The sequence below is a fragment of the Amblyomma maculatum genome, chromosome 1, assembly GCF_055883805.1.
Source record: "Amblyomma maculatum isolate TAMU_Amacu chromosome 1, ASM5588380v1, whole genome shotgun sequence".
NCBI classification, from domain to species: Eukaryota; Metazoa; Arthropoda; class Arachnida; order Ixodida; family Ixodidae; genus Amblyomma; species Amblyomma maculatum.
The window spans coordinates 190,191,189-190,218,743 of NC_139344.1; the positions used below are offsets into that span (position 1 = coordinate 190,191,189).

At 46.1% G+C, this 27,555-nt stretch overlaps 1 long non-coding RNA gene across 1 annotated transcript in view; it reads left to right on the forward strand.

Annotated features, from left to right (window-relative positions):
* The first annotated feature begins 2,369 nt into the window (after positions 1–2,369).
* The window catches only part of LOC146205212 (uncharacterized), a 43,383-nt gene continuing 18,197 nt past the window's right edge, over positions 2,370–27,555 (forward strand). The window contains exons 1-2 of the long non-coding RNA XR_014704160.1: positions 2,370–2,796; positions 20,867–20,907. This is a non-coding gene — a long non-coding RNA (uncharacterized LOC146205212). The remainder of the gene's footprint in view (positions 2,797–20,866; positions 20,908–27,555) is intronic.

Sequence of the window (27,555 nt, forward strand, 5' to 3'; positions counted from 1 at the left end):
GGGGGGGGGGGGGGGCAGCGTAAAAAGAATTTCTAGGCCTTGCCCTGGCCGCACAAAGACGGCGGTCCTAGTGTTACCGCTAACTCATTCTCATAGCAAACCAATCCACGCCGCATCTGAGCAGAACACCCCATGTCGCGTCCCTCGCTGAGTGACATTGCTTTTTCTTTTCGCTCGTCGTCATGGCATTTCGTTAGAGACGGAGCGAAAAAACAACTTGCCGCGTTTTTAGATTTACAGAGTGTGAGATCGCGCCGTGAATGGCAGCTGGTGGAGAACAAGAGGCCAGCTGTAGAGCCTTGAGAGAGCACAGCAAGGCTTGCAAGTAAAAAAGCCATTGCATTTTATTCGTTCCGAAGGCGCTGGCTGTGGTTAAAAAAATATTGGCCGGGGTTCAAAGCCGTTTAAGCCGATTACGACGTGCGAAAACTCTATTGCCATAGTTTTACGTGGCGGTTTGGCACTGTGCACAGCGATTTCAGTGGGCTTAAATGTCCTTAGCGGAAATTATCTCCGTAGCGCTCCACTCCTCTTTATTTCACTCCCGCCTTCTTCCCTTTCCATACGGCGGCGCGGCTCAGGTGATCAGCGAGAAGTGTGCACGGTACTGCGACTTTTTCTTCTTCTTTTTTTTTTCTATACATTAATATGTATTTTACGCATAGTTTGCAAAGCGCCTTTGTACTGTGCGATATGCGATGTACGTTAAAGAATCTCAGGTGGTCGAGATCATCCTGAGCCCCTCACTACGGCGTCTCTCATAGCTTGAGTCGCTTTGGGACGTTAAACTGTATACTTAAACTTGGCTAAACTAAACGTCTTTAGTTGCTTTGTTTCCTGTGAAAAGAAAGCGCAGTATTTTCCTCGCTGCTCGGTAGACACATATACAGGAAGCTGACGCAGAAGCGTTAGGCGATTTTGCTACGCTCTGAACCTCCGGATTAGTTCGTTCGCACTAAAAACACCGCGAGACAGCATAAATACCGCTGGAGACGGCCGGGCCGGTCCAGAACGTGAGGCGGAGCGCTTGCTAGGTGAAAGTAAAGCCCGTTGTGCCGCTGTTACAGCTGTGGCAAGCCGGCTGTGGCATCAGCTAAAAAGAGTGGTGGGACATTGTCATCTGTTTTCCGCCATACTATAGATCGCTGTGCGGCTGACCAAGAAGTAGCCAACGCGCGCAAATAAAGACGCCCCCAACGGCGTTCCTTACGGCGCTTGCTGATTTGCTTTTAGATCATCACAACGTGCGCACGCAGGGAAGATGTTTTCAACGAACGGATTTATGAATACTGGTCAGGAGAGGTCCCGCTTGGCCCCCGCCCATTCTCCCCCTCCGCCCTTCACCTTCCCGAAAAACAAAAAAGAAGAAAATCTCATTTTCACAAGTTACTCGCGCAGGGGTAGCTGGCGTCTTTATCCGTCTCCTTTCATTCGGTACACACCTCTAGAATCTCTGTAGTTGCTTGCACGTCACGCTTGTCGTGTTAAGTGACGTCACCGTTTGTGGTTGCCGTCCGCATTAAACCTTTTTTAAGTTACGTCCTCTAACCGCCTCTCTTCCACAACCACTAGCCCAGTGCTTTTTTTTTTTCTTTTTTAAGGGGGAGGGGGGGCATTTGGAACGTTTTCGAGATGTAGTGCACAAAAAATATTTGCAATTCACGAAAATTTATTTAACACTACTGTCTTCATGACTTGGCTCGGGAGTAAAACTGCATTAAGAAAACTCTTATGCTTGCTATAATTTACGGCATATGCAATACGAATTTCATTCCGCCATCGACGTTTTTTTTTTTTTTTTTTTTTTTTTTTTTTTAAGCATCATGTTTGCTTCTCTCATGTTTGGGACGTTAAACCTCGTATACCATATATATATTTATTAATAACATTTCCATAGCCTGCCACTTCTACAGTTTTTTTTTTTTCTTGTTTCGTCTCAGAGGAAAGATTTTTTTTTTTTTTTTTTCGATTTCATTATTCCTCAAGTGCAGGCCACAGGCCTGAATGTTTAATGCGCCCTTTCACAAAACGATGCGAACCACGTGTCACAAGCAGCAATACTCAGTAAGCTCCCGTGCTCGAACGATCCGAGCCCGAACAGATCACCGGAACCGCCGCATACTAGGAACCTGCTAGGAACACCCGGCGAAATGCCTCATGCCGAGCGGCCGCGTTCGAAGGTAACGGCAGCGTTCCGCTAGGCAACTGCGCGCGTACTCTCCTTCACTGTCCTTGCCCTCAAGCCACGCGCCGTGGCTGTTCCTGCGAGCGAGCGCACGCCCTTCTCGACACGAGAAGTAGGCGGAGCTTCGCCACTATCACATGGCCTTTGACGTCACGCCGCTCGGAGGTTGATTTGGAGGTGAAAGCAACGGAGCGGCTGCCCCTTCGATCGCGGTGTGGCCGCTAGGTAACCGGCAGATTCGTGCGCTAACTTTCAGTACCTGGGAAAATTATCGACTTTAGGACATTTCAAATATTAAATTGCCACTAAATCTTGCAGTTGATTGCCGAATGAGCGCATGAAAGCCATCCTTTCAGAACGAGTGCCGGCCTTTTCCGGTGTTCGGTTGTGCGACGCGCGCGGAGCCGCTCCGTGAGCTCCGCTCCGGAGTACACGTGCCGACGCCGCGAGCGTTCGGCACGTGGAGCCTTCGTCGCTGAGTGAGGGGCGTAGAGGACGAGTGCGGCACGTGCCAAGACAACCGGGAGGAGACAGAGCTGCGAGCGCGCTGAGCGCTGTGCTTGGTCTATCGTCCCCCGAAGTCGGCGTCGGGGGGTTTACTCACGAAAAAGGTGAGCTGGCTCGGTATCGAGCCCCGTTTTCTGATAGGCCGCAACAGTTTTGGCTCTGGCGCATAATTTACGCTTCTACGTTCACCGGCGTTTCTACGAATCGGAGTAAATAAAACTGAAAATTTCATAGCCGAAATCTACGGAATCTAGCCTGCCTCGAGTCGTGATCTCTCGTCATCCGTACTGGCGCTGCAGCATACATAACGACGAAGAACACTGGTAGTGTCGTGAGCACGGTCTGGCTACCGACTTTGCCCGAAACTTAAACCCTTACATCAAGGCCAGGAACCAAAAATCTTGTCCGCGAAAGACTGCTGGGGTACTGATCTTGAATCATAAAGCTCGGAGTATATGATAATATTGTGTTATGTGCAGCCATATTCGTAATGTGCGTGGGCTTCGACCGGGGGCGAAGCGGTGTGAGTGCGCGGCGCTGCCGAGTTCGCCCTGGCAATATCCTGAGTCCGCTATTTCGGTTCGTGGGAATAGTTCGTTTCTGTATAAAATCTTCTCTGCTCATATGAGTTGGGGCGTGGGTTGCTCTCCAGCGCGTTACGTCCATCACCGCAAATCACGGCATTGCACAATGGCTCGGGTCGTGCGTCTAGGCGACGTAAGCTGCTGTGCGAAGAACCATCACATAGTCTGTGAACACACTAGGTTGGAAGGGGTGGAGGAGGGGGCACCCGTTCCAAGTTTCGTGTGCCGGACTGGGCCACGATGTATCATCGCGATATTTTTCAGGGCAGAATTGCGCTCTGCAATCGACATTTGTTTGCGCGGACGAATCGTCTCTCTCGATTGCGTTTCCTGCCTACCTGCGTTCAGCTCATACTGGCAGCTACACGCGCAACTTCACATTCCACACAGCGCGAGGGTCCGCGGAATTTTGGACCTTCCGGATACAGCCCCAAAGGAGCGCGTTTGAATTGCGCGCGTCGACTTGAGCGTCTGGATTGGCTCTGGCGACCAGAGTGCGGCGGCGTCGAAAGCGTGCCGAGCACTCCGATGGCAGCGCATCGGCTGCGGCGCTGAATTCACCGTTTGCATGACCCGTGGAAGTCGAAACGTCGGGCGCAATTTGAGGGAATTTCTAACTATAACGGACATGGCTGCTCAACAGTACGCGTGCTAGTCGACGCGTCCAAGCGGATTTTACTCGCGGTAGGCCTAAGCAGTGGTTTGTTCGCAAACGACAGAGAGAGAGAGAGAGAGAGAGAGAGAGAGAGAGAGAGAGAGAGAGAGAGAGAGAGAGAGAGAAAATAAAAGGGATGGCTTGTTATACATCCTCTCGACGGCAGCTTTGGTTTCTGAAACCTGCATGCCCGTAAACTCTCTTCATTTCGACCGCCGTTGTCAGTGCCAACAAGCACGGAATTTACTCCGCGCACAAGCGTGAAGAAAGAGATATGCCTGGGAGACAAAATACTTATTTGCGGCATCATTGCTTATACATTATCTTGGCTTACACTTCATGTGAAAGGATCCCTGTACGACGGGCTTGTTTAGGTCCTAATCATTTCCTCAGTTCAGTTCAGTCGTGTCCAACTCTTCGTGACCCTATGGACCATGTCACGCCACGCTAACGCCGCAATTGCGATCGCCTATCCAGCAACGGCTATGACACTACTTCAATCAGTTGCTGAAACAGCTACTGGGCCTTTGGTGACAACCTCTGAGTGGAAAGTTATGTAACTAGCGACGCGACGTTGCCTGGAAGTGAGTGAACAAAGCCTACGTCGAAGCCAAATTCACGATACAAATGCAATTGACACCGGAGGTGTTGCGGCTGGTCACTGCTGCCGTATATCATTGTGAATACATGTACTGTATTCAGTCTTACTGCCTATCAAGGGCTGGCCGAAATCATCTATGGGCTAGAATGTTAGTTGACTATCGGGTCAGGGCGCTGTGCGAACTGTAGGGATTTTTCTCTATATATACTAGCCCGCCGTCGCAGAACTTCATTGCGCAGCACCTACGTATGGCGTAAGAAGGTTTGCAAATCGCGGGGAAAGTTTCGAAACAATGCGAGTCTCCTTCTTTGTGGCTTTCACAATCCGACACTGCGCAAGGCGTGTAACCTTTCAGGGGAAGAAATGTTTTCTTTTTTTCCCCCGCTTATTTTTAATTCGAACCAGCTCAGCTGGGCTGTCTTTGTGTCTTACCTCACGCGGGGCCCGCTCAGCACCCGTTGACTGAGCGGAAATAACATCGGCCGAAGTTGCGAACAATCTTAGATTGCGAATAGGATTTTCTATCGAGCCCTTTGGGTGCCTTTCGTTGGGAAGTTCAGCATGCCAGTTCGATAATGGAATGTGGTCCTTCCTAAGGAGTTCCTCGCGGCCGAATTGACCACGTCATGCACCTTATGTCGAGCGCCGGTTTCGAATCCGCCGCGCGAGCTCTGTACGCTCGCAGCTGCTCGCCGAGCCGGCGTGATCGATGACGCGAGTAGTGCACGCGCGCTAGGCGGAGTTTCATCGCAGCAGCGTCCTTGGCGGTGTCGCCGAGCGAGGCGCGTTGCGCAACAGGTCGCGCACGTGGAGAGGTTGAGAGTCTTTCGCTTGTCGATCGCTCTTCGCGTGAAACGTGGAAATTTACGTGTCAGCTCGGTTACATTTCGCCCTCATCGCTCTCGGGCAACCTTCTAAGAAAGGAGAGGGTGGCAATGAACACGTTGGCGCAGCTGTCAAAGCATCTTTTTATCACCGCTGAAGACACTTTCTTTTCGTGCGCCCACTGTATCCCTTGGCGGAACAAATTCGAGATACCTGAGCTGAAATGTTGAAATTTCCGCGTGTAGCGCGAGCGAGTAAAGTGGGAAAAGTGAGCTGTCAATAAACGGTCACTAGCCGCCCTCTGGCTAGATGGAAATGTGGCCGCTATATCGGATCTCATTTGCGAACCCTGGTCGGCCCGACTCGACTCAGGGGTTGCAAAAGTCTTCAGTGCGCGAGCACTCGTTCGCGTTTGTTTACTCTTCGGAATAGGAACTAAACCGAGTCGTGCATATGTTTCATGAAAGCGGGATTGCAAATGAAGGCAAGCGTGATGTCGAATGATTCCGCCCGCTCGTTGTGGCGTCTCGCTTTTTACACTGTCAGTTCTGCGTGGCCAGTAGCTTGACAGGCCTTAAGTTCGTTTCTCAGTCACTTGCAGGGTAGTGTCGCAAGACATGCGGCTGCGACAGCCTTTCTCTTGCCTCGCAACCTTGTCTTCCCTGGCCGTAAACATTTCGCCCTTTCCTTTAGCTAACGCCAACCATCGTCCGCTACATACAGGATTGATAAGTTCCGGACTAGTGTCATCACTGCGCGTTGTGCTCTGCGTCAGCTCGGTCAGTGTGTGCCTGCCACCCTGGATCAATCAGAGCGCTCTCACGAAAGCAATCTCCCATAGCCGGGACCGGAGCATGAAGGCCGGGCACAGCGCACTTATCCTCGAGCAAATTTTCGTAGCTGGGATGGCGAAATATTTCTATTTACGGAGAAACGCTGCACGTCGCCGCGACCTTCGTGAGCAGCTGAAGCGATATTTTGCATCGCGCGAGGTATTTCGTTGAGATATCGTATGCCCGCTTTCTTCCTATGAAGGCACGTGAGCGTGGAGGACCTTTTTTCGGTATTTTTTTCTCCCTTTCTTTCGTTTTTCTTTCTCCGTGGAAGCTGGGCAGAATCTGTGGAGGTTTCCGCGTCGTTCTATATACAGCGGAGCGGGCAAATTTGCTTCAGTCCTGCAACTGTGCTCTTCCCTGTTTTCGCGAATATGTTAAAAAAAAAATTACACACGCATGCAGTCCTTTCGTCATCTGAGGGAGCATCACAGGTTGGCGTTAAAATAATCTCCTTTACGTTCGTACATATCACAGAGCAGGGCTGCTGATTAAAGGGCCACATTTCGCTGCTAGGCGACAGCGGCAACTGACAAATTCACCTAAAAAAAAAAAAAAAAAAAACTTTTTTTTTTTTTTTTTTTTTTTTTTTAAGCGCGTGTGTATTTTTGTAGAGCCTTTGGATAATGGGAGCATGGGGTCTTGTGAGAATCTGTTTAGGTTTCGTCCTTTTCCATTCGTTGGTAGAATAGAGAAAGTCATGGGCTTTCTACTGTGCGCTAACTGGGCTGGAACGCGTCACTTGCTTGGCACCCGTGTCTATATTTGCAAGCAGATCGAAACGGCTAATTATCCACGATGGTATTAATTAGCATGGTGTCTAAAGAAAAAAAGAGCACCCAAACAGTGAACAACATGCAACCTATGTATGCGTTTCCTATCTATCTCTCTTTCCCTGCAAAAAAGCAATTCTGCGTGTTTTATTGTGCTGACGTCAAGTGTGTTTAAGTTGCTGAACGGATAAGACGGTGCATTGAGTTGTCTGGCGGCCACTGTAGACCTCGTAACCTGTGTCTCTGAAGGTCGCGATAGCAAATTAAAAGGGTTAAGGTCCATGGAGGATTGTGGAAACTGACAGCGCCTAATTAAAGAAAATCAGATAAGCGGCTCCAGAGGCCAAGACCAGCTCCTCAGACATGTCCGCTTATGTTTGGACAGCAGGAAGGCTGAAAAAGACAAATCATTTCCTTCATATTTTAATATTTTTCAATAAACCACTTCATGATGACGCAGCAAAGGAAAAAAAAAAGGGGGGGGGGGGGAGGAAGCAGAGATTCCCAATATTGACACACGCGAAGTTCTTGGTGTAACCTCCGCACAAATGCACTGCCTCGTACTCCACTGAGCCCATATTGATGATGATGATGATCTCCTCAGTCGTTATGGCACATACCCACGTCGGAGCATTTTCTTTCTGTGTTACTTCTTCCTCATCTTCCAAGCTCATCTGGCTTTTGGGATAGCCTGTCCTCCGACCAATACGCGGCCATGTATATAGTGCTACGCCTGGCAGTGCACATAGTGTGCGCCGATGAGTGCCACCGTGAAAATATGTCGTGCGATGGCTAGAACGAATTTTTATAACATACAGATTGTGTACCCTACCCCTCAGCATCAAAGGCCGCGCCGCCTGGCGCGTCACTGTAAAGACAACACAGGAGAGTCGTCGCTGCCTTCACTTGTAGTTTTATTCACGTCGACAGTATACATCCGGTGTCTCCGTCCACATGTGGCAAGCGTCGCTCTCGTCGTAGTTCCGGCATGCCCCTCGAGACGGCGGCCCACCTGCGCACACAAATACAGACGCTTAAAATTTATGCGCAACTTTGCGCTTCTATAGCATTTCAGAAGCATCCAAGCGGCAGATATCGCTTGAGAAGCTGTGCAAATTTAGTGCAAGCAGTTAAGCGCCCGAGGACGCGTTAATTAAATGCATGCCCGAGTTTCTAAGCGGACGCGTCAATGTTGCATTCATGGAGCGCAAGTTGCAAGGCTGTTGTGCAGGCATGCTGTGTGGCTTATTGTTTTTCACGTTCTTAGGCCAGTCCCAAACTACCGAAAGCCCAAGTTAGGTAGCCCGTTGTGCCCCGTATAGGCGGTCGGACCGACTTCATTTTTAGTCGACTACACCATAAAGTAAGCCCAAGCTGCAAGGCCTAGTGCGCTCGAATACTGATCTATCATTTACTTTCTTGTTCTTTACCTTGCTCCTGGAATTATGTGAGACAGAGAGGAAGTGAAAAGGCGCAGAAAAAAATTCGTCCTTGTATACGGGGCTCGAATTCGGGCTCATCGCCTGTCTACGGAAGTCGCCACCGGACGTGTTTTGAAATCATTCTTTTCCCGTTGTTGCGTCTGTCATTCATCAAATCTACCTTTATTATCACAGCCAGCAAACGCCATTAATAATTGTTGGTTGTTAACACTGACGTGACAGGTGGACGCTGTCAATGGTAATGCGGGAAAAGCGATAAGCCGGGGAATGTATCATTACAAATTCCTGTCCAGAGACACTTCTTTTTTCTTCTTCTTTTTTTAATTTGCCTGAGGGAACTTCCGAGAACGGAGTATATATTCCATTTGAGGGAGTAACCATCCATTAACGTACACGTTAGCTCAGCTGGGTTAGCTTAACTGGTATAGCTACTGCCACTGACCTTCGCTGAGCTCGACAAGAGAAGCATAAAAAAAAAAAGGGGGGGGGGGGGGGAACTGATGCACCAAACAAGCGAGGATCCCGGTTTCGAGCCCCGAACCTGGCAGAAGTTGAATAATCGAACACACGGCGCACTGTTCGTCGAAATGACGAACATCTGCAGTTATAGGTGGTGTTTTGTTGGCCTTGATTGAAGGTGTAGGAATATTGTTCACCAGGTACTCAGCAGAGCAATTCAAACCAGTGAATCCACAAATGGAGGACCAATCTCAACTTGGGGCGTCACCATTTGGTGCAAATTCGAAGTACCAGTAAATAGGAACAGGCCTGAGCGCAAGTAGGACTGCATGGTGTGCTGGACATACTGTACTTGTGGCATGTCACTGATGTGCACTTCGGACGGTCACCAACTGTAGTGTTGACAGAGGACATTGATTAGTTGGCATACAAGTTTATGCCAACTAAGTTTTATGTTCTCGGTCATGACGATTTTTTTTTCTCAACTGCGAAATCTTCAAAGTTCGACATCTTTCTTTGATTCTTCCCCCCCTCCCCCCCCCCCCCCCCCTTTTTTTTCATTTGTTGTTTCGCCACTGTAAACCAGTGCTCCTGATACCAGTCAACAGCAAGCATGCCCTCGGATAGAAGGTGCTTTTGTTTTTCGTTCTGGTGATTCTTTTCACTCACCTTTGGTCTGAACACTACTACAGTCAGATACGACTCACGAAAGAGGCGGAAAATGCCCTTCAAAAAAGGTTCTTCCCAGCCAAAGGCATTCAACGATTTTCGTGACGTCACAGTTGATCCCCTTTCATACGTCACACCCTACAACGTCAAACTAGCAGGTCCGAAAGCAGAATCGGCCGACGCCGTTGGATGGAGGGCCTCCTTTGAGGGGTATCTGCCGCTGCGCTCTTGAGTTGCATCGGGCTATATAGCTGTTTTATGGAGAGGATGTCTTAACTCGGACATCCTTCATTTTTATTACTTTTTCTTTTTTTTCCCTTTTTTTGTTTGATAATGTGATAAATAAATACATAACCTCAAGCGCCTCCCGAAACTTTCTGTCCGAATCACAGACACCTAGCGCACTGAGCCTCGACTGAATGTGCCGTGTTCGGTGGCATGTCTTGGGGCGCTGCGTTGATGCAGCGCAGCTGCTGACGAACGCGACGCGCGTTTGGCCTCCGTAGTTACCTCCTCCGGCTGTGCCCCGCTGCACCCTTTCAGATGGAAAGAAAAAAAATAAAATGCCCAAGAATAAGTGTGCCTGCTAGAAAATTTTCATGCCGCATTTACCCCTCCCCCCCCCCCCCCCCCCCCCACACACACACAAAAAAAAAAAAAAAACTATGCTTTCTTTGGTGTCGGCGGATCTCCGGAGTCCGGCTCTTGACAAGACCGCAGCCGAAACGTCATTAAAACTGCTCTAGCAGCGAATGTCTTGGTTGTGTTCGTTAGTGCGAACGAACTAATCCGGAGGTTCAGAGCCTAGCAAAATCGCCTAACGCTTGTGTGTCCGCTTCGTGTCCACCGAGGAGTGAGACGGATACTGCGCTTTGCTTTCTCCAAAACAAACTAAAAACTTTGGTTTAGTTTAGTTTCTATGATTTAACATCCCAAAGCGACTCAGTTTATGAGATACGCCGTAGTACAAGAATCCGGAAGTTTCGGCCGTTTTGGTTCTTTTAACGCCCGCTAACATTCCACAGTATACAGACGCCATGCAGACTCTGCGTAAATTGCAAATGTGTCCATGTGCTTTGCGATGTCAGTGCACGTTAAATATCCCCAGTTGGACGTTTTTCTTTGTCAGCCCATAGGTGGAGCCACCATCAGCTCACTTATGAAACACTGCTTTCGGTGACGCTCGGATTTGGTCTAGATACTTCGTAACTAGCGGGGATTATTCCGGGGCCCTCCACTAAGACACCTCTTTCTTTTTTTTTTTCAATCGCACCTTCCTCCCGTCCCTCACGGCATGTTTCAGATCTCCACCGAGTAGTGCGACAGTTACTGCGCCTCTCCACTCCTGTAAACCAATTTAGTCCCCCCCCCCCCCCCTTTTTTTTTTTTTTTTTTCAAATTGTTGTCTGTTAAAGCAAAGACTCCGTATATTTCACGCTTCTTGCTGGACGCCTTACCCGCGCCGTATGGGAAGGGAATATGGTTTGTTTTGTTTTGTGGGGTTTAACGTCCCAGCGCGACTCAGGCTATGAGAGACGCTGTAGTGGAGGCCTCCAGAAATTTCCGCCACATGAGGCTCTTTAGCGTGCACTGACATCGCACAGCATGCGGGCGATAAATTAGATAATCGGGAAAGGTGTGTGACATCCTGTCTGTATATATATAAAGGGGAAATGAGGGTGCTCGTTATAATACATGAAGAAAAGAAGCCAACAGTCGGCGAGGCCAAGGAAAGCATTGGGGATTGTACTTTGTCTAATTTTTTTTAAATTTTTACTTCGATAATTTAATAAATTAGTAATGTAACCTATTAGGGGAAAGATAATTAAACACAAAGTAGAAGAAAAAACAACGTGCCGATGGTGGGATCCGAACCCACGACCTCCGAATATCGCGTCCGGTGCTCTTCCAACTGTGCTACATCGGCCGCTGTCCCCCCTGCTACTTTCTTGGGTATTAATGTTGTCTGTACACGAACCTTGAGAGTGTTCACCAGCGCCACCCTCAACCAAAGCGGCGGACGTGGAACGTCCTGTGTTACCGCCAGCGTCACGTAGAACGTGGTCAAGAGCGAGGGCGAAAGCTGTGCTAGAACCCTCTTACGCTACCTATGGCTTCAAGACTGCCTGAACCGAGACCCCCGTAAGCTACAAGCAGATCAATTAAGGGGAAATGAGGGTGCTCGTTATAATACATGAAGAAAAGAAGCCAACAGTCGGCGAGGCCAAGGAAAGCATTGGGGATGGTACTTTGTCTATTTTTTTTTTTTAATTTTTACTTCGATAATTACATAAATTAGTAATGTATATAATTTATGTAATTATCGAAGTAAAAGTTTAAAAAAAAAATTAGACAAAGTACAATCCCCAATGCTTTCCTTGGCCTCGCCGACTGTTGGCTTCTTTCCTTCATATATATATATATATATATATATATATATATATATATATATATATATATATATATATATATATATATATATATATATATAATTACCCGGGGTATAACTGCTTCAACCGCGGTTAAGACGTGCGAAGGTACCGTTTTGCTTACGGTTCAGCTTTTAGTAACGGGCGCAGTGATATGTCAGTGCACCTGAATGTCCTAGGTGATGGAAATGATTCTGCAGAAAATATTCTACGGTACCTCTTTCCCTTACAATTTCTTCCTTTCTCCCCGTCGGGGTGGCGCAGTGGTTGAGGTGCTCGACTATACTGCGCCCATGGATGCGGGCCGGCCTCGGCGGCCGCTTTTTGATGACTGCGGATGACGGCCAGCCCTAGCTCAGTCAAACCAATTCATCATCATCATCATCATCATCAGCCTGATTATACCCACTGCAGGGCGAAGGCCTCTCCCATATCTCTCCACTTAACCCGGTTCTGTGCTAGCTGCATCCACTTGACCCCAGCGAACTTCTTAATCTCATCCGCCCACCTAACTTTCTGCCGCCCCCTGCTACGCTTTCCTTCCCTTGGAATCCAGTTTGTTACCCTCAGCGACCATCGGTTATCCTCTCTTCGCACTACATGTCCTGCCCATGTCCATTTCTTCTTCTTAATTTCCACTAGAATGTCGTTAACTTGCGTTATTTCTCTGACCCACTCTGCACGCTTTCTATCTCTTAATGTTACCCCTACCATTTTTCGTTCCATAGCCCTCTGGGTTGTCCTCAACTTAAGTAGAACTCTCTTGGTTAGCCTCCACGTTTCAGCCCCATAGGTGAGTACAGGCAAGATGCAACTGTTGTATACTTTCCTCTTGAGCGATACCGGTAAGCTGCTAGTCATAATCTGCGAGTGCTTGCCAAATGCGCTCCATCCCAATCTTATTCTTCTTGTTATTTCCTTTTCATGGTCCGGATCTGCGGTTACTACCTGTCCTAAGTAGTTATATTCGCCTACTACTTCCAGTATTTCGCTACCTAATGTAAACTCCTGTTCCTTCCCGAGACTGTTGAACATTACCTTAGTCTTCTGCATATTGATTTTCAAGCCTACCTTTCTACTTTTCCTGTCTAGGTCATCAATCATTATTTGCAGTTCATCTCCCGAGTTGCTTAGCAAGGCAATGTCATCAGCAAATCGCAGATTACTGAGGTATTCTCCATCTACCCTTATCCCTAACTGCTCCCATTCCAAGTCTCTGAATACTTCCTCTAAACAAGCTGTGAATAGTACTGGGGAGATTGTGTCTCCTTGCCTAACACCTTTCTTTATGGGAATTTTGTTACTTTCTTTATGCAGAACTATGGTTGCTGTGCAGCCACTATATATATCTTCCAGCACTTTCACGTACGGCTCGTCTACCCCCTGATTTCGCAATGCCTGCATCACCGCCGAGGTTTCAACTGAGTCAAATGCTTTTTCGTAATCAATGAATGCTATGTATAAGGGCTGATTATATTCCGAGCCTTTTTCTATCACCTGATTGATGGCATGTATATGATCGATAGTAGAGTACCGTTTCCGAAACCCTGCTTGATCCTTTGCTTGATTGCAGTCTAAGGTTGTCCTGATTCTATTAGCGATTACCTTAGTAAATACCTTATACGTAACAGACAGTAAGCTGATTGGTCTGTAATTTTTAAGGTCCTTAGAGTCCCCTTTCTTGTGAATGAGGATAATGTTTGCATTCTTCCATGCTTCCGGTACCGTCGATGACACCAGGCACTGCGTATACAGGGTGGCCAGTTTTTCTAGCACGATATCCCCCCCGTCCTTCAGCAAATCTGTAGTTATCCGATCCTCTCCAGCTGATTTCCCCCTTTTCATAGTTTCTAGTGCTTTCTTGACCTCGTCCTTCGTCACTGGTGGAACGTCTGACTGTTTTTCCCTATCGCCAATCTCATTACGGTCCTGACTACTTTGGCTACTGTAGAGATCTGTATAGAACTCCTCGGCTACTTTGACTATCTTTTCCATATTAGTGATGACGTTGCCCGCCTTGTCCCTTATCGCATACATCTGGTTTTTGCCTATGCCCAATTTCTTCTTTACCGCTTTAAGGCTTCCCCCGTTCTTTACAGCATGCTCAATTTTCTCCATGTTATACTTCCTTATATCGGCCACCTTGCGCTTATTGATTAGCTTTGATATCTCGGCCAATTCGATCTGGTCTGTTGGATTGGAAGCTTTCATACTCTGTCGTTTCTTAATCAAATCTTTCGTCTCCTTAGACAGCTTACCGGTATCCTCTCTAACTATCCTACCGCCTACTTCTACCGCGCACTCAGTAATGATATCTCTGAAATTATTATTCCTTGCCTCTAGGGTAATGTCGCCATCCTCAGTTAGAGCTGAATACCTATTCTGTAGCGAGATCCTGAACTCTTCTGCCCTCCCCCTCACCGCTAATTCGTTGATGGGTTTCTTTCTTACTAATCTATTGCGTTCCTTCTTCAGATTTAGGCTAATTCGGGACCTCACCATCCTGTGGTCACTACATCGAACTTTCCCGATTACCTCTACATCCTGCACAATGGCGGGGGTTGAACACATTATGAAGTCGATTTCATTTTTAGTCTCTCCGTTAGGACTTTTCCATGTCCATTTTCGGTTCTTCCGTTTGCTGAAGAAGGTATTCATGATTCGTAAGTTATTGCGCTCTGCAAACTTAACTAGTAACTCCCCCCTGCTATTCCTAGAACCAATGCCATAGTCACCTACTGCCTTGCCTCCTGCCTGTTTTTTCCCTACCTTGGCATTAAAGTCGCCCATTAGTACAGTATACTGCGTCTTTACTTTTCGCATTGCCGATTCTACATCTTCATAGAAGCTTTCAACTGCCTGGTCATCATAACTACATGTAGGTGCATAGGCCTGTACAACCTTCAGTTTATACCGCTTATTAAGCCTAATTACGATGCCTGCAACCCTCTCATTAATACTATAGAATTCGTCTATATTACCCGCTATATACTTATTAAACCAATTGGGGATGGTACTTTATGTCTTTTTTTTTAATGTTTACTTGGATAATCACAGAAATTAGTAATGTAATCTGTTTAGGGGAAAGATAATTAAACACAAAGTAGAAGAAAAAACAACGTGCCGATGGTGCCGATGGTGCCTAGCAGTCTAGTCTTGAAGCCATAGGTAGCGTAAGAGGGTTCTAGCACAGCTTTCGCCCTCGCTCTTGATCACGTTCTACGCGACGCTGGCGGTAACAAAGGACGTTCCACGTCCGCCGCTATGGCTGAGGGTGGCGCTGGTGAACACTCTCAAGGTTCGTATATAGACAACATAAATACCCAAGCAAGTAGCAGGGGGGACAGCGGCCGATGTAGCTCAGTTGGAAGAGCACCGGACGCGATATTCGGAGGTCGTGGGTTCGGTTCCCACCATCGGCACGTTGTTTTTTCTTCTACTTTGTGTTTAATTATCTTTCCCCTAAACAGATTACATTACTAATTTCTGTGATTATCCAAGTAAACGTTAAAAAAAATACATAAAGTACCATCCCCAACGCTTTCCTTGGCCTCGCCGACTGTTGGCTTCTTTCCTTCATACATATATATATATTGATCCAGACGTACTTAACTGATTAAACAATTAAAAAGTATACACAGAAGACTAGTGTACGTTTCATTAAATTAAACATTTTATCTGACTCGACGTTTAGACCGCTGAATCTATATATATATATATATATATATATATATATATATATATATATATATATATATATATATATATATATATATATATTGTAGGGGGTGTGTTTATTCAGTCCACGCAGAGGGATTCAGCTGCTCAGGATGCATTCGCAGCGGAGCGTCAGGCGTATCGAATCACGAAGACAACGACCAACTTCTTCGTCCTCGAGAGCGCCAGCACGCGATGCATGTCAGTGGCAATAACGATGAAGATTACCACACTACAATATATATATATGCATTCATTCTGTACCTGTGTGTGCGTGTAGAGAGAGGTAGGGAGGGAGTGGTAGTTTGTTTTGCTGAATAGGCAATGTAGGAGAACTTGAAGGATGAAGCGGTTGCTAACGCACCTGTTACTAATGACATTTGTGGCCTATAGTGTTGCTTGCCCGCCTGACCTGCAGGGGGCGTTGGTTAGAACCAAAGGCGAAAAACGCTTCTATTCAATTCCTCCTATTTTCTCAATTGCCCACATTACAGGAACCTCCTCGCCAGTTTTGGCTTTATTAGGGCCCTCACCTAATTCGTTAGCTTTATTTGAATGTGGGGTGTTCGAAATCCCCGCGCGAATTAACGTAGTTGCGATGTCATGAAGATGCCGGCTAATCAGAATTTTGCCCGGCCGTCGTCTACGGCCATGACGGCAGATTTTTAGCGGAGCGAGCTGTATACGCTGTCACGCAAAGAAAATGCATGCCACGATGCAGTGACACAGACTGTTCGAATTGGGTGCCGAAGGCATTACAATAGCGGACGTTGCGTGTGCGCTGAACTTCCTGCGTGCCTTCTGCGTACCTCAGCGCCTTGTTTCGATTCTGCGCAAAAATAAAATAAAAATAAGTCTTTCCCATGCTGCAGGGCTGTAGGAAACGTTTTTCTTTTTTATTAAAAAAAATTGCATGGCATCGTCCTCTTCATTCCTGTAGACTGCTCTTTGTTCCTTATAACCAGACTGTTAGCTTAAAAAGTCATAGTGAAGTTTTGTTAATTATCTGAATGCATGGTTATCATGTGTTTTGTTTTGCTTTTTCATAGTCCGCTCGGAGCAAACAGTTTGCGTCAAAAAAGCAATTACTCTTTGTTTCGGTTGCGTATTTCTAGTAATTTATCGCCAGCATGGCTTCCGAAAGGGACTGTCCACAACTACCCAACTAATAGAAATAGTTAATGACCTCGCAGTAGCAATAAATTCGCGTGGTCAAACAGACATTATATACCTTGACTTTGCGAAAGCATTTGATAAAGTTTCACACCAAAAATTGTTATATAAGGTTAATGCGGTCTTTAAAAATCAAACACTCACACAGTGGTTTTCTGCGTATATATCCTCTCGTGAACAGTATGTATTTGTTAGAGGTTGTGAATCTAGCACTCTTCCTGTTGCTTCTGGTGTGCCGCAGGGTACCGTTTTAGGCCCACTCCTCTTTCTCATCTTTATTAATGATTTGCAAAGTAGCATTGATGTTCCAATAAGACTGTTTGCTGACGACTGCGTGTTGTACAGTAGCGTAAATACGATTGATGATCAGATTAAATTAAATTTAAACCTACAAAGAATAGTCAATTGGTGTAACGACTGGCAGATGGAGTTAAACTTAAAAAAGTCTGTGTTCATGTCAGTAACTAGGAAAAAGAATGTTCTTAATTTCAATTATCAAATAAATGGTTACATGCTCGAAAGAGTTGATCAGTATAAATACCTAGGCTTAACTTTTACATCAGACCTACGATGGAATACCCACATTGAAAATGTAATCTCCAAAGCTTTAAAAACATTATGGTACCTGAGGCGCACAATGCACAGTGCTACCCCGGATGTAAAGTGCCTGGCTTACAGAACCCTAGTCAGACCAATTATTGAATATGCCAAAGTAGTATGGGATCCTCACATAGCAACTAACATTCACAAGCTAGGTATGATTCAGCGGCTCGCTGCAAGGTTTATATATAATAAATACCGCCGTAACCATTCTTCAACAGACCTCTGCCAACAAGCCCAACTACCAATGTTAGAAAGCAGAACCAGGTATGAAAGACTAAAAACTGTTTACCTCATTATCAATAATTATCTAAAAATTAATAAATCAGACTACTTTGAGATCAAAACTAATGAGACATCAAGGCATCGTCATAGTAGGTTCATTCCATTGCCGGCTATAAAAAATAATTGCTTCAAGTTTAGTTATTTCCCGCGAACTTGTAAGGACTGGAACTCTCTTCCAGATTCTGCTGTTCGATCATCATCATTATCTGAATTTGTACGCCATTTAGAAAATTTCATCTATGGCTCTACCACAGGGTGATGAGGTTCTATTGCTGTTGTGTAGGATGGCTGTTGTTCTGATTTCTGTGTAATTCGTTTTTGTTTTGTTTGTGTGTGTATTCAGAGACAATTTTTGATTGACTATTGATTTTCATCGTGTTCTATATTGCTCATTTTTCGTTTTGTATTTTCCACTCCTGTTACAGCCCCTTATGGTGGCTGACAGTATTAATTAATTAATGAATGAATGAATGAATGAATGAATGAATGAATGAATGAATGAATGAATGAATGAATGAATGTGATCTGCTCAAAGTGTGTCTGGTCGGGAACGATATTTCTTGTAGCTTTTACCTTGTAGCTTGTAGCTTTTATCTTCCTCGTTTTATCGTTGGCGTCTGCTTGGCTTTCATGACCGTCTGTTGTTGAACAGTTTACACATGGTGGAAAACGAAAGCGTTAGAGGTGCGAGAAGAAAAGGACGACGCACACAGAGCTCTCTTTCCTGTCCCGTTTCTGCGCGGTTTCGTGCCATTTAAATTAAGTTTAAATTTCCATTTGTCCATCAGGCCTATTCTCATGCACGCTAACTCATCTTGAGCGTTGAAAGCACTCGGAAATGTCAGAAGATACACTACACAACGAGCAAGGTGCATAAAAATAGTGCTGTTGAAGTTCGAATCTCTTCGATCTCCACGCACAAGTCACATTCTCCACCCCGTGTTAGGACTTTTAGCAACCGCCAGTATAGTCTGGAAGAAGCGGGAGGTCTCAGTGCCTGCCCCAGGCTTAGCGGAGTTCCCAATACGATGTTTGCAAAGGTGGAGAAAAAGAAGATTGCTATTCACAATTTCAGGCCCCGGGGCTTCCAGAAGTCATCGTATGGAGAAAACACATAGGGCAGCGACAACGCCGGCTGTTGCGTGTTTCCACGCGAAAGGGGTTTCAGGCATGGACTCGCCTGCCGCGGACTGAACACAACTCTCGTGGAAGTGTAAACGCTTCACATCCCCAGGGCCTGAATTTGGACGTTGATCATAGCGGGCATCACACCGGAGTTTAACAACAGCCTGAAACCTCCTCACATGCTTCGCCGAGTCCATTGACATTCGTAACCTTCCTTTGAGCGTTTCAGTCCCTGTTCTGTGCAAATGTTTCGCCTTTCCTTTTGAATGTACAGTTAAAACTCGATTTAACGATGTTGAAGGAAGCCGCGTATTTTTTTGTTCAATGGGGAACTTCGTTAAATCGAGGGAGACATTCCTCGGTCACTTAATCCGATAAAATCGATTATTATACGGTACCGCGGCAAGAGGTACCGCGGCAAGATATTTCTGAAGCGTAAATTCGATGAAAATGAAATTCCGTTTTGAAAGGACGCAACAGTGCAAATTATACGATGAACCAGGGAAGTTGTACTATTACGTTTCTCGAAATGTAATAGCAGCTATTATCCACTATACTATGTTGCTACATTGAAATTGCGGCCTGCGTGCCGCAACCGATAGCTATAGCGAGTGTCGGAAAGAAGGGTGTGAAGGGACTAAAAACCTCATTCCTACCAAAGAAGTCGCTAATCTTTGCTGCTTGTAGTTTGTAAGTAAGAACCGCACGGATTTTTAGTGTGTTCCTCCGACAGACTGTCGCAGCAGATCAAGGGCATCCAAAATTTGACCCGGTGTCGGCATGCGGTACCGCTGCTGACACCGGGACGTCGGACAGGCCTTTTATGGTTTGCAAAAATACCTGAATTCAGATCAATAAATCTCCCGTTTTGCGCCTCGCAATTTGGAAAAAGTGGGACAAGTTTCTCCACGATGTTGCTGGACTCCCATTCAATAGATATTTGGGCGTTTTCGACAAAATAAACCGCAAATATAATTTTTGACCTTCACTTTTCCAGAAAAAGTTCGTTAAATCGGGATAGAAATTGGTTTCGTAATTTCAAGTTACTCAATGCATTGGACCATATGGGCGCCTGACGGGGGATAGGAATATATTCGTTAAATCGAGACTTTCGTTAAATCGGGTTTCGTTCAATTGAGTTTTTACTGTACGTGTTTCAGCAACCAGCCTTATTTGTAAAATTTCTCTCTCTGAAACCGCTCACTATTCTCAGAGCTGGAGCTGGTGTGGGATTCGCGCAGGGGCTTTGTGATTGACCGGCATCGCTGTGCTAACAGTCACGTGGCAATCTATATACCATAAAAATTTATAAACGGTTGTACAAACAAGCGCTGCAGTTTTGCGCAGTGCGGCTTGCCATTAAGTCCTCGTTTAGATGCTCTTATTCACGTTGCAAGAGGAATTGGCTCGAGCGTGTGCCTTACATGGGTTAGATTTTTACAATACTCTCAATGGAAGCGGGATAGTATACTCGTCGCTCCCTCGCGGAGTGTTAAAGCTGGTTCGCTACCGGCTGCATGGTTTTATGCATATTGAACAGCTGCTAGTTGCGGGCTTGTTGGCACACACATTTTTGTCGAGTAAGGTCTTGTGCAATTTTCTCAAATTGCATAAACCAATCTGACACTGGCGGGAACCACCTGGGGCCGGCAACATGCGGGCCAAGTGCCATCGTGTCGATCGTCACTGTGGAGAAGGTGCCACGAAGTGCCTATAGAGCGCAATCGCTCATGTAATCTTCTTAGCCGACGCGATGAAATCGACGTGGCATTACGCCAGTGAAAATCACGCAACTATCACGTTCTGCTGTGATCAGAATTGTTGGCCTCCTGCGCCTGCTTTGTTTTCTCGACTACGTAACCTAATCGTGATGAGAACGATGGCTTCACCATGCCAAAGTGCTTCCGAGTTTTGAAAGAAAAAAAAGTAAGGTGCTGTAAGCATAGCTTTAGAAATTGCTTTTAAAGTACAGAAGCTTTAACTTGTGTTTCCTTGTATTCGTAGGTATTTGAGGCTTGGACCGGCCACCTGCCCGCATTTTAATGGTGAGTAAACTTCACTTCGACTGCTCTAGTCAAGCTAGCAGCATATAATTAGATAAATTTAGAAGTATTTGTAAAAAAAAAAAAAGAAAAAAAAAAGCAACATGAGCGCTACCACTGATATGGTTGAACGGTTGATAATTTGCAACGCGTGGTGCTCCAGACAAAATTAGTCTCTCTCTCTCTCTCTCTCTCTCTGCATAATGTTCAATACTTTCCTTCGGCGGCTCTGAGCATTTCAAATGATTTGGTCAATAAAAGCTCATTTATTGTCCAGACGCCTTGAATTCTTGGTGTGTGCATTTCTGTTCTTCGGAGTGATTGACCCTTAACCTGGATACGCCATTGCGTTCAACGCTAACGTGCAGTTATTCGTTTTATTTGAAGAAGGTTTACGGCTTTTATGCAGCCCACGAAACAATGTCGCTTGCCTGCTTGGAAAAAAGTGCGCAACGCACGCTCGACATCTAAACCTTTGTGAAAGCAAATGGCAAAGGGAGAAACAATAACGCCCCAGAAATCTTTGAGCAATGCTTCATGCGCTCTAACGCAATGATGAGCAAAGTAATGCCGCACAAGGAATTACGAGCCAACTCCTCTTTGCTTCGGGTTAAAAAGGTCTTTCTTAACGTATCGCAGTACATGAATGCATGGAAGATATTTTTTTTTTTCTGATGTAGCCTTTCTATTATTTTCACAACATAATAATTAAGCATTTCAATAAGATGAGCCTGCAGAGCGCCGTGCTCCGTAACATAATATAGATTTTGTGGAGCTAGCTGAAGGCAGCGTCATTATAAAAGTGGTAGCAGATTGTTCAGTGCGAAAATATCTCCAGTGATAAGCTTCTCGCCTTGACAAATGAAAAATATTTCCAGCGAATAGTATCATCGAGAAGGGATCACGGCGGTGGCAGATTTGTTGTGTTGTGGTTGACAGTTATTGATCAAGATGTGGTCGGTCTACCGTACAAAGTGTATCACAGAGGGACAACATAAAATGTAAAGTTTTTAAGATGGGAAGGTTGCACTTGAGCCCGGCACATCGCAGTACCGAGTCTTTGTTGCCAGAGTCAAGAAGCTGACAAATTCGTAATACCGAAGTTAAAAAAAAAAAATTGTCATAGGGGGCCAGCATAGGATTGACGAACCTACAAATTGAGAAAACGAAGCTAAATCAGCCAAACTATACAAATGAGATTACCAAGGTTAGTATATACTCCTTGTGACCCCGATGTTTTTGAGTCCGCGGGCGTTCAAATGTACCCTGCAATTTTCGCTCAAAGCCTTTAGACTCGAAACTGTCACGTAAGGCTATCTGCCGATATTTATTTTTCTCTTCGGAAATCAGAGCGCGCGCCAATAGCTGTTCGGGGAAGGACCTCATTGCGCACTCAGGGACGCGCCGCGGGCTTCCGCTTTCCCAAGCAAGTTGGGCAGAAAGGACTCCACTAAGCTTGGGGTGCACTCCGGCGGACCTATTACATCGAGCGCTGGCCTGCTCAGTCTGGAGCTGTGCGCGGTTTTTGTAGCGATGAAGCAAGCATGAGGAGGGAACAGTAATCGCGCTATTGTATTCGGTGGCGGCGCAGGAGGACTCATCATTTGCCCTCTTCTCTCGTAACCAGCTTGCATCACGCGGCGCGAGCCGTCTTTTTTTTTTTCTTCTTTAAATCTGGTGTTTTGATTGTAATTGGCAGCCGTTTCCCAGGATAATTTTTCAAAAAAGAAAAAAATACACAATTTAGTCGGTGCATTTTGCCTCGTTGGGAGCGTTCCGTTAGCTAGTTCATTCAGATCTGGTTTCCTACCCAGTTTTTGAGCAAGCTTGCTGCACATCTTTTCACATTGCTCAGCAAAATGTGTCGCCCTGAAGATTATGCACATACACGCTAAGTGGCTTCCGAATATGGCTGCAAGTTGCCAAACAAGGGAACACTCGATCCTTCTTCTCCTCAGGTTTTATTTCTGAGTCGCAAAAGCAAAGAAAATTTTTGAAGACTCCATCGATCGGCTCTAGCTTGAACTGCTATATAGAAAAGGGTAATAAACCGCGTGTGCACTTCCTTTACGTTGACTAGTGCTTATTATCTAAACCAGCTAGCTTTAACTAGAGAGCATGGCAGAGCACGCGTCTTGCGAAGTTTGCAGCCCGGAACTCGTCCGTTAAAATATTTTACAGCGCGCCCTGACAAGTGATGTCAACGTTACGTTAAAAATGTAGCAAACCAGTCGCCTCCTGGCGGGCCTAATATTGAGAAAACATCCCGTAGTCTCAAACTCTGGCAGCTCACGAATAATGTTGAACTTTCACATCTGGTGTCCTTTTACCTCCCTTTTCGTTTTCTCCACCCTGGCTAGCTCGAATATGTTGCAGTGCTTGGAGAACACTCTGATTAAGATTGTGCGAATAATCGATATTTTCGAATATCGAATCGAATATCCTTCTATTCGATTCGATGAACGAATCGAATAGTACGTATGTTTCAGTATATTAAAAATATAGTCGAAATGATTAAGATCTTAATTACCGTGATTTCCTTCACCTGCGGCTGTTTCGAAAACAGTATCCGTCATCGTGGAGCATGTCCAATGCTTAAATATATGGTCTTCAATACTGAGCGAATGATTGGCATATCAAAGAATCGACTGAGGCGTTTTTTTTTTTTTTTTTCGTAATTGCCAGCAGCAAAGGGTAATTTTCCGGGGGCCAAGAAATGATAGTTACAAGTTAATAATACTGATTTCATTCTGGGCGACTCATAGCGGAGAAAGTGTTGCGTCTTTCCATAGCTACAGCTTTAAATCCGCGAGTTAAACGCTGCCGCTAGCTCATCGCTGTTGGTAAAAGTACTCCTTTTGTGCGAATATTCGTACGGACAGCGAATAATGATACAAATAATCCAATAATATGCGATCCGGTTCCTTCGTTATTCGAATCGTATTTGATCCGGTTCATACCTCATTTGCATTCGATTCGTACTGAAGCAAGCTATTCGTATTCGATTCTATTCGGTTTCAAAAAAAAAAAAAAAGTAATACCTATTAGCACATGCCTAGCTTTCAGTAAAACAGAAAGGCTTTCGCCTGGACAATGCTATCAGCCAATTAACGTGTAGACTCCTCGTTGGTTGTAAATCTGTAAATTCGCTGCAGAGCGAATATGCACAAGAGGGGGGAGTGCACAGTGAACACTGCTCGCAAAAAGCGTTTTATTATTTTTTTTGCGTATTTGCAGCAAGCTTATGTACAGATTGTTAATTATGAAATTGAAAGCAACCAAAATACTGACAACTTCTATTTTAATAAAGGAATGCATGTACCATGTACATGGCACATGTTTGCTTGTCACATGTAATGCGTTTCATGTTAAGTCTTATTTTGATATGCATGCAGGCTCCCAATTATTTATTTTTTTTTAGGAAAAAAAAGTACTCGACAGCAGGTTATGACGATATGCTCTAATTTGATGGTATTTGACATTTTGTGTTGATTGACATTTTTTTTTTTCGAATTATTGATTTTTAAGCCAGAAAATAATCTCCTTTACTGATTTGCATTTTCCCGTTTCAACAGTAACGAATACGTGTGCGCGGGGCCGCCATAGCTTTAAACCACGATTTCCTCAGTCATCTTTTGCTTTCTTTCCTTATTCTCCGTTTATCCCCTCTGCACGCGTACGGTAGCCTGGATATCGCCTAGTTAACCTTTCTGCTTTTCCGTTCTTCTGTTTCTATGTCTCTCTTTCTCCGACATCTTTCGCGTTTCGCAAGAGCCTTTCGTGTGTCTTCCACTTATTTTTGTCGGTTTTGTGTGTGTGTGTGTGTGTGTGTGTGTGTGTGTGTGTGTGTGTGTGTGTGTGTGTGTGTGTGTGTGTGTGTGTGTGTGTGTGTGTGTGTGTGTGTGTGTGTGTGTGTGTGTGTGTGTGTGTGTGTGTGTGTGTGTGTGTGTGTGTGTGTGTGTGTGTGTGTGTGTGTGTGTGTGTGTGTGTGTGCGTGTGTGTGTGTGTGTGTGTGTGTGTGTGCGTGTGTGCGTGCGTGTGCGTGCGTGTGTGAACATCCCGGTGCAAAACTCTTATTTTTGCAATTTTCTTCATTTATCGCAAGTTTCCTAAACGCAGGCTTGTGAGAGCGAGTTCAGACTGTTGGCCTAAGGCAAGCCGTCAGGTACGCGCTCTACGGATGACCTACTTCCGTCCCGCGTGCAGGTGGCTTGACAGCCTTTGCTCTGCGCGTTCTTCCCCGCGGCCGCAACGTTGACAAGTGCGCGTATTGTGGTGTCAAGAGAGCAACGTCTTTTCGCGGAACCATGTGACGTTCCTGCCTCCCCAGTTCTCGCTTGCCACCATTGTATTCGCGCAGACCTCGGCTAATAAACAGGAGCAGTTGTGAACGGGGCCCCCTTGAGCTGTTCGGTACTCTCGCTGGGCGCCACTGTAGTCGGTGCCAGCATTCGTCACCGTCATCTTTGGTGAGTAGGGCACGCTTCATAGCAAACGTCTCTCTTAGTATCTAGCCCGGCTTCATTTATAATTCGTTAAATGCTTTAACCGTACCATTGCGACGCACTCTAGAAATCTGCATTCCTTAAGCGCAGTTCGGAACTCGCTCTGATTGAGCTCTCTACTAGGTACTGCAGCAATGAGTAACCCGGTGCAACCGAGCGCGTATTTCCGACGATGAGGTCGACTGGTATCAATTAGAAAGCCGAACGGCCTCCCTTAAGACCCACGGGTGCGGTGTATGTTTTCGGCTTCTCACGCACCTTCTGGTTTTACGCGCAGTGGCCCCGATCCAATTACACCGGGATATCATGATGATGTGATGGCCCGGTCTTCGTTCAAAAACGCGCTACCGTCCCAATGATCCGCGATTACTGCAACGCGAATTGTCGCGCGCAACCTGGCATCCCAAAGTTATACGCTTTCTTTACCAATCGCAAAGGTCGGCTCGAGAGATTTTTACCTGTATGAAAATTTGCATGAAACGACGTTCGCCTAATTTTAGCTGACTACGACTCGATTACAGTAAACAATTAGAGACACCGAAATTGTCTCGACATGTTTGCGAGGCCGCTGCGCCTCCTTATAAGTCGAGCTCAGGGTTTGCTGCTATAACTTGATGTCTTAAATGAGAAAGTTCTGGTCTACTGATCCCAAGGACGCGAAATCGAAACCAGGCCGCGGCGGCCGCTTTCCGATGGAGGCAAAAAACAAGGCGCCCGTATGCTTTGCGATGTCAGCGCTCGTTAAAGAACCCCAGGTGGTCGATATTTTCGGAGCCCTCCACTACGGCGTCTGTCATAGCCTGAGTCGCTTTAGGACGTGAAACGCTGCGAACCGAACCAGACAGTTCTGGTCGTCGTCATCCGATCACTGGCTTGGCCCTGTGAGGAGGTGATAGGGTTGCAGCAGCGAATCTGCGATACGGCAGCGCGCTAAAGCCCCATCGTTTCCGACGGGGTTATCAGGGTTGCCTCACTTAGTACGCACTGGAGGTGCTGCAATGCGCACCGCTGACAGTTCTTGCGCAGCCGGAGAGGCCAGGCGGACGCGTTGCAAAATGCGGCCGGAAAGGCGCTTCTGGGATAGGGCAGATACAGGTCAGTTTCCCAATTCCGCGAAAGCCTCAGTGCGCAAGCAGACTTATATGCTCGCCGACGTGTCCGCCCAGTTCTTTAGACGTCGGGCTGGCTATAAGGGTGTGCCTCGTCTCTGGCGTCCCAGCCACACTCTCATGTGCGCGCCTTTCAGCCAACTCCGTTGAGGTAAGCCTGGCAACCAATTCAAGCGGTTTTTTCTTCTCAGCATTGCAGTCGAAGTCGGGGCAGTTGTGGTGTCACTGCTATGGTTTGATGTGGCCTCTAGGCAGGGTTGTTCCTGTTGCCTCGTTCAAGTTGGCGTGGTTATTCTTTCTGCATTTCCTTGTCGAGTCCTTCAGGTCGTTCTCAACTGTGCTCTAATGTACACCAGAGCTCTTCTAAACTACCAGTTGTAAAACTTTCCACAGGGCCCATGTATATAAAAAACGGCGGTTTTGATTGGTCAAAATTCGGGTATGTACGAATAGTGGCAACGCCCGCGGCCATTAAAGGAAACTGGGTCTAAGTTGCAAATTTTCAGATTGTTAATAAATATGCAAACATCTGGAAAAAAATTTTGCTGAAGGCATGCAACACCAAAAATTCTTAGATATAACAGTCGTTAAGTTAATCAAGATGAAAAAGAAGAACGAGAAAATTGATTTCCAAAAGGCAATGACTGCAATAACAGAAAGCTTCTATTGACCGCTTCTAGATGGCGCGACAATTCATAAGCAATCCATTCCATCCATCCAACCCACTCAAAAATGCATACAAAATCTAGTCACTTTTTGAAGCGGAGTTTCCCAAGCTGTATGATCCAAAAGCCCTTGTGTACATCATGTTCTACATGCATTATTGACGGGCCTCAGCAGCAACGCAAGATGCTGCTCAAGAATCCGCACAGTCGCTACCGGTTTACGAACGACACTGCGGACTGGTAACGGTACCCAGCGCACGCCAATCAGTCGCAGCTCTTCAAATTGACTTCGCGATTCCTGCATTGCCTCGGTTGTACCACATCGCGCGATATTCCAGATTAATTTACCTTCGCCACAGATCTGCTGCGCCT